Here is an 8,378-nt window from a genome sequence, read left to right on the forward strand (position 1 = left end):
TTTCGTTTTTACTCTGTGAAGGTCCCTCCTCCCAATTTTCTCGCAGCACATCTAAAATGCTGCGCGGCTTACGCCCGTATAGCAATTCAAACGGGGAGAACCCCGTGGAGGCTTGGGAGACCTCTCGCACTGCAAATAACTAGCGCCATTTATCCCAGTTACATGCGTCCTCACTTACGAATTTTTAAATTATATTCTTGAGGGTGCGATTGAACCGTTCAACTAAACCGTCCGTTTCTGGGTGATAAACGCTGGTGCGGATCGGCTTAATACCTAATAGCCCATACAGTTCGCTCAGTGTTTGTGACATAAACGAGGTGCCTTGGTCAGTCAGAATCTCTTTCGGGATTCCAACCCGGGAGATGACATGGAAGAGGGCCTCCGCAATACTGCGTGCTGAGATATTGCGAAGAGGCACCGCTTCCGGGTATCGCGTTGCATAGTCCACCAGAACCAATATAAAGCGGTACCCTCGTGTTGACCGATATAATGGCCCGACGAGATCCATCCCAATTCTTTCGAATGGGGTCTCGATTAATGGTAGGGGGCGCAAAGGTGCTTTTGGAATGGCCGCTGGATTTACTAACTGGCATTCGCGGCACGCCGTACACCACTTATGGACATCGCCGCGAATCCCCGGCCAATAGAATTGGGCCATTATCCTGGCTAGTGTTTTATCCTGCCCTAGGTGTCCAGCCATGGGATTAAAGTGAGCCGCCTGAAATACCAATTCCCGGCGGCTCTTTGGAATTAACAGCTGTGTGACTCGCTCTTTTGTCTGAGTGTCCTGCGTCACTCGGTATAATCTATCCTTAATAATAGAAAAATAGGGGAAGGACGGGGTGGCGTTCGGCTGGAGCGTTTGACCATCGATTACTCTCACTTGGTCAAACACATGTCGCAGAGTCTCATCTCGCGATTGTTCTAATGGGAAATCCGCGAGGGATTCCCCAACAGAAAGAGGAGGAGCCGGCGGCTTCTCACTCTGTCGCAGAGATGACATAGACGGCTCTGCGACAGCAGCTCCAGCCAAAGCGACACCAGGACCTCCCCCTGTCAAATGGCAGGACCCACTCTTTACTAGGCGCGTCATTAAACCCCGAAATCCCAGCCAATCAGTCCCCAAAATTAAACAGTGGGTAAGGCGAGGATTAACCGCCGCCTTCACTATAGATTTTTCCCCTCTGAAAAATATGTGGACCGACACCAAAGGGTAGCTGTGAACATCCCCGTGCACACACAACACCTTCACCCCCTGTGCTCCCCCCAATGCCTCGTCTTGCACCAGGCTTTGGCGGATCGAGGTCTGATTGCAACCAGAATCCACCAACGCCTGATATGTAGCCCCTTGGACACTCACCGGTATGCGATACGCTCCGGCCCGATCGAGGGCAGCTTCTGGCGCGTCGGGGATCCATACCACCGCGCCCACCTCCATTGCTGCGCACTGTTGTTGCAGGTGGCCCGGCTCCCCGCAGCGCCAGCAAACCGGCCCGGACTTTCCCTCTGCACCTGTGCTCTGGGGCTCACTCACCTGAGGGGGGGGAGAGACAGACACAGAAGGGAGAAACGGGAGGGCACCACGGGTGCGGCGGGCCGGCTGGGGTGGAGCCGGCCCCCGCCTCTGTGGTGGGGGAATGGGGCGAGGACGGGACACGGAAGGGAGGGGAGAAAGAGAGAGAGAAGAGGAGAGAAGAGAAGACGTTGTCGGCTGTCCTGCCGCCAGAACAGCCGCCAAATGATCCTCCGCCAGTCCTACTGCCTGATCCAGCGAGGCCGGGCGGTGGCACTGGACCCACTCCGCGGTTCTGGCTGGTAAGCGGGTGATGAACTGCTCCAGCACCACCTGATCGATGATTCCCTCGGCGTCGCGATCGTCGGCCCTCAGCCACTGCCAGCAGGCGTCCCGGAGCTGCTGGCCGAACGCGAACGGCCGGCCGACTTCCTCCAACCGCAGCGCGCGGAAGCGCTGGCGCTGTTGTTCTGATATGCGCCCCACGCGCTGGAGGACGGCCCGGCGAAGGTCCGCGTAGGCCAGCTGGCGGTCGGCAGGGAGCTGTAGCGCGGCCAGCTGCGCCTCTCCCGTCAGGAGGGGGAGGAGGTGCACCGCGCGCTGCTCCATTGGCCACCCCGAGGCTTCGGCGACCTGTTCAAACAATGTGAGGAACGCCTCGGGGTCGTCCTGCGGGCCCATCTTGGTCACGGTGAGGGGAGACGGGCCCGTGGCCGGGGCGCTGGTGGACCCCGCCGACGCGAGGAGATGCCGGAACGCCTCGCGATCTTCCTGCTGGGCCAGCACCAGGGCTTCGAAGCGCCGCTCTTGCTCCTTTCGGAGCGTGACGAGCGCCTGGTGCTGGCTTTGCTGAGCCGTGGCGAGGGCATGGACCAGGTCCGTGAACGGGGAGGATTCCATGGGGCTGCGGGGTTGGTGCTCCACCTTTCTCCCGGGTTTCAGCACCACTGTAGAGCTCTCTGAGGTGTGGGTGGAGCACAGAGGACGGCAGGACAAAGCTTCAGGTACGAATCGGCTTTTATTGCCAGACTTTTCAGTATAAACAACACCGTTTTATTCTGTTAAATACACACACACACACACACACACACACGCTGTGTTCCTGTCCCGGGAAGAGCTCTCCTCTGCTCTCCCTCTGCCTCCTTAAATAGGGCGCGGTTACTGGGAAGACACACAAACACAGGTTAATTACCGTCAGATGTAGTGATTCTGCCACTCACCTTCCCTGGCTCCGCCCTCCTGTCACAGACCGGCACTTGACCATGCCCCCGCTGCCACAATGTGTTACCTACTGGTTCTACCTGACTCCTCGCTCTCCACAGCTTATGCTCAACCATGCTCCCACTGCTACATACCCCCATTGCCTGACTCAGACTGGGGAGTCATCCAGCCTGCAGCTAACCCCACCCTCCCAAACCAGGAGAGGTAACCTGCCACCACCATCTGTGCCCTGGCCTGTGGACCACCTTGAAATTAAAGGGCTGAAGAGTTAGATACCAATGAGTGATCCATGCATTGGCATCCTTCATGCAGTGGAACCACTGGAGTGGGGCATGGTCAAAAAAGAGAGTGAGCATGGTTCCATCCACTGGACCAGATCTGGTGCCACCTTTTTAATGAGGTCTATCAGTGGGCTGGTACCATCCGACTCTGCTGTGAGTCTCACATGCCTCAAGGATCTCAGGACAGCACTCAGATGTTGTAACTCCCACTGCCAATCATTATTGTAAATGATGTCATCTAAATAGGTAGCAGTATATGCACTGTGTGGGTAGAGGATTTTGTTGTTCAAACGTCACGGGGGCTCCAAACAACCCAAATGGAAGGGTGACAAATTGGTGTAACCCAAACAGAGTGGGAAAAGGCCTTTTTTTTCCCTCATGGTAATGGGGTCAATGGTATTTGCTAATATCCCTTAGTTAAGTCCCGTGTCAAATAAAAGAGAGCTGTGCCTAACTGACCAAGCAGTTCATCAATATGAAGCATCAGATATGTCTTAAATTTAGACACTGCATTGTCTACACAAAATTGGACTGACCCATCAGTTTTGGGAATCAAAACGACCGGGCTACTTCAATCACTGTGTGTCTCCTCAATTACCCCCATAGAGAGCAAAGTCTATCTAGCATGTTCATCGTGGACCACATTTTTTGTGTTTCAGGAGCCAATATGGATGGCTGTGTCACCACTCCTGGAGGAGTCTCAAAGTGGTGCGCTATGAGACTAGTGCGACTAAGCAGAAGCGAAAACACATCTGAGCAACACTTTTTAGACTTACCTCTGGTTCCAGCTCCTCCATCTTGGGAACCATCATTGCCAGAGCTACAGGAACCTTCTCTATCCATGGCTTCAGGAGATTGAGGTGGAATATCTGAAGTGCATGACCTCTACCTGTTCACCTAACCACATAGTTGACTTCTCCATCTCACTGTGTGACCTCAAAGAGTCCTTGCCACTTTGCGAGTAATTTAGAGCTCGATGTGGTTAGTAAAATGAGCACTTTATCTCCCAGTGTGAATTCCCGTAGACGTGTGCCCGTTATTACAGCCAGGATTGACGTTCTTGTGCCTGGAGCAGATTTTCCTGGGTTAGGTGACTCAGTGTGTGGAGTTTTGCTTGGAGGTCAAGAATGTACTGAATTTTGTGTTATTATTAGAAGGCCCCTCCCAATTTTTCCTGATGATGTCCAAGATGACATGAGGTTTGCAACCATACAATAATTTGAATGGGGAGAACCCCGTGGAGGCTTGTGGAACTTCTCATACTGCAAATAAAAGGGGCTTGAGCCATTTTTCCTCATTTCTAGTGTCCCTGTGAATCAACTTACAAATCATGTTTTTAAGCATTTGATTAAATCGTTTTATCAGCCTGTCCATTTGCCAGTGGTAAATATTGGTACAAATCAATTTAATCTCCAGTAATTCATACAGTTTGCAAAGTGTGCATGACATGAATTTTGTACCTTGATCAGTTAGGATCTCTTTTGGAATCCCAACTCAGGAGATAATGTGGAAGAGTATGTCTGCAACACTACATGCAGAAATGTTGTGTAGAGGCACTGCTTCTGGGTATCTTGTTGCATAATTGACTGACTAACACAAAGCAATACTCTCATGAAGATCGATCTAATGGCCCAACGAGATCCATACCAATTCTTTGGAAGAGGATCTCGATCAATAGTAAAGGGCACATTGGCACTTTTGGAGTGGCTGGTGGATTCACTAGCTGGCATTCACAACATGCTACATACCACCTGCAAACATCACTGCAAATGCCCGGCCAATAGAAGAAGGCCATGAGTCGGTTTAATGTTTTATCGTGATCTAAATGCCCCACCATGGGATTATGATGAGCTGCATAGAATAAAAGTTCCCATCGTGCCTGCAGACCTGCTCAGGCTTTGTGAGTAGTCTTGGTGAGCACAGATGGTTCCACCTGTGGAGAGACAGTGGGAATTAGTGGCAGGATTGGCATGGAGGCACAAGGGGGTGAGGGAAAATGGGGAGGAACACAGGTTTGGAGAGTAGGCTTTGGGGGAATTGGCCCCCCTTCTGTGGTGCAGGAATAGGGGAGGGGTGATGGGACACAAAGGGAGTATGAGAGAGAGAGAGAGAGAGAGAGAGGGAAAGAGACAGAAGGGGTGGGAAGCCTGCTCCTGAAAACGCTGCCAGATGGTATTCTGCCAGCCACACCACCCCCTCCAGTGATGCTGCGTGGTTGCATTGGACCAAGCATGACGCTCCTTCCAGCAACTGAGTGACAAACTGCTCCAGTACCACTCAGTCGATGATATCATCAGTGTCACACTTTTTTGTCAGCAGCCACCATTGGCAGGTGTCTCAAAGTTGTTGGGTGAAGGCAAACAGGTTGCCAATCTTACTGTATGTCAGTATGTGGAAGTGCTGGCTATGTTGTTCTGGGGTGCAGCTGACCTGCTGCAAAATAGCCTGATTCAGGTTCAGATACACCAGCAGGTTGGTGACTGGGAGCATTTGAGCTGTGAGCTGGGCTTTCCCTGACAGGAGCAGCAATAGGAGGACCGCCCACTGTGAGGTTGGCCACAAGCATGCTTCAGAAACATGCTCATACAGCTCCATGAAGGCCTCAGGGTCATCTTGCCAACCCATCTGGAGCAGCAGAACATGGGGTTTGGCCACAGCATCTGCAGGAGTGGTGGCTGGAGTACATGCTAGTTGGACCAGGCTCCAGATCACCTACCAGTCCTCTGCCTGGGCCTGGAGCAGAGCCTGGATGCACTGTTCCTGCTCTGTGCACAGCACAATGAGGGCCTGATATTGTATTTGGTGTTTGCTGATGAGGGTCTGGAGGATGTCTTGGACGCCATAATGGCATTTTATCCTCAATTCCTGGGTTTTGACACCAGTGTAACAGATTATGGCATTTGAGGCATGAGGAAATGGGATACATGCTTGACAACTCAAGGTGCATTTTATTTTTCCTATAACTTCACTTTTCAGTGACTTCACTCTTCTCTATGCATGCACGTACAGTGCCTTGCAAAAGTATTCATACCCCTTGAACTTTTTCACATTTTTCCACCTTACAACCACAAACTTAAAAGTTTTTTATTGAGATTTTATGTGATAGACCAACACAGAGTAGCACATAATTGTGAAGTGAAACGAAAATGATAAATGGTCTTCAAAATTTTAAACAAATAAAAATCTGAAAAATGTGGTGTGCATTAGTATTCAGCCCCCTGTACTCTGATACCTCTAAATACAATCCAGTGCAATCAATTGCCTTCAGAAGTCATCTAATTAGTTAATAGAGTCCTACTGTGTGTAATTTACTCTCAGTATAAATACACTTGCTCTGTGAAGGCCTCAGTGGTTTGTTAGAGAACACTGAAGAGCAAACAGCATCATGAAGACCAAAGAACTCACCAGACAGGTCAGGGATAAAGTTCTGGAGAAGTTTAAAGCAGGGTTAGGTTATAAAAAAATATCCCAAGCTCTGAACATCTCAAGAAGCACTGTTCAATCCATCATTCAAAAATGGAAAAAGTATGGCACAACTGCAAACCTACCGAGACATGGCCGTCCACCTAAACTGACAGAGCGAGCAAGGAGAGCACTGGTCAGAGGAGCAGCCAAGAGGCCCATGATCACTCTGGAGGAGCTGCAGAAATCCACAGCTCAGGTGGGAGAATCTGTGCACAGGACAACTATAAGTCGTAAACTCCACAAATCTGGCCTTTTTGGAAGAGTGGCAAGAAGAAAGCCATTGTTGAAAGACAGGCATAAGAAGCCATGTAGGGGACACAGCAAACATGTGGAAGAAGGTGCTTTGGTCAGATGAGACCAAAGTTGAACTTTTTGGCCTAAATGCAAAGTGCTATGTGTGGCGGAAAACTAACACTGCTCATCACCCTGCACACACCATCCCCACTGTGAAACATAGTGGTGGCAGCATCATGCTATGGGGATGCTTTTCTTCAGCAGGGACAGGGAAGCTGGTCAGAGTTGATGGGAAGATGCTAGCTAAATACAGGGCAATCCTGGAAGAAAACCTGTTGGAGGCTGCAAAAGACTTGAGACTGGGAAGGAGATTCACCTTCCAGCAAGACAATGACCCTAAACATACAGCCAGAGCTACAATGGAATGGTTTAGATCAAAGAATATTCATGTGTTAGAATGGCCCAGTCAAAGTCCAGACCTAAATCCCATTGAGTATCTGTGGCAAGTCTTGAAAATTGCTGTTCACAGACGCTCTCCATCCAATCTGGCTGAGCTTGAGCTATTTTGCAAAGAAGAATGGGCAAAAATTTCAGTGTCTAGATGTGCAAAGCTGGTAGAGACATACCACAAAAGACTTGCAGCTGTAATTGCAGCAAAAGGTGGCTCTACAAAGTATTGATGCAGGGGGGCTGAATACTAATGCACATCACATTTTTCAGATTTTTATTTGTTTAAAATTTTGAAGACCATTTATCATTTTCGTTTCACTTCACAATTATGTGCTACTCTGTGTTGGTCTATCACATAAAATCTCAATAAAAAACTTTTAAGTTTGTGGTTGTAAGGTGGAAAAATGTGAAAAAGTTCAAGGGGTATGAATACTTTTGCAAGGCACTGTACACACACACACAAAAACAAACAGACCAAAAAAAAAACCACGGTGTTAGATGGCTCCGCTTCTCCTGAAAGAACACAAAAGACACACATAAATAGATTGCCAGTAATCAAACACAGGTGAAACTCATGACGTGTTACCTGCTGGTTCTACCTGATTCCTTATTGCCCACAGCTTCCGCTTAACTGCACCACTGCTGCCACAATGGTGTAAATATGATGAGGTACCACATAAATTCTGGAAGTGAAAGCCATTTTAAACTGCATTTTTTAGTGGTGCAGTAGTTTATATTTGGATTTTCTTACTATTACAATTAAGACAGATTTATGAAGAATGTTCATTTAAAGCAAGTATATAAATGCCTGGGCGGCATGGTGGTGTAGTGGTTAGCACTGTCGCCTCACAGCAAGAAGGTTCTGGGTTTGAGCCCAGTGGCCAATGAAGGCCTTTCTGTGTGGAGTTTGCATGTTGTCCCTGTGCCTGTGTGAGTTTCCTCCAAGTGCTCCGGTTTCCCCCACAGTCCAAAGACATGCAGGTTAGGCTAATTGGTGGCTCTAAATTGCCCGTGGGTGTGAATGTGAGTGTGAATGGTTGTTTGTCTGTGTGTATCAGCCCTACGATGACCTGGCGACTTGTCCAGGGTGTACCCCACCTCTCACCCACAGTCAGCAGGGATAGGCTCCAGCTTGCCTGCGACCCTATAGGACAGGATAAGCGACTACAGATAATGGATGGATGGATATAAATGCCTGAGAAAGTCTCCAAAAA

The sequence above is a fragment of the Neoarius graeffei genome, chromosome 9, assembly GCF_027579695.1.
Source record: "Neoarius graeffei isolate fNeoGra1 chromosome 9, fNeoGra1.pri, whole genome shotgun sequence".
Classification (NCBI taxonomy): domain Eukaryota; kingdom Metazoa; phylum Chordata; class Actinopteri; order Siluriformes; family Ariidae; genus Neoarius; species Neoarius graeffei.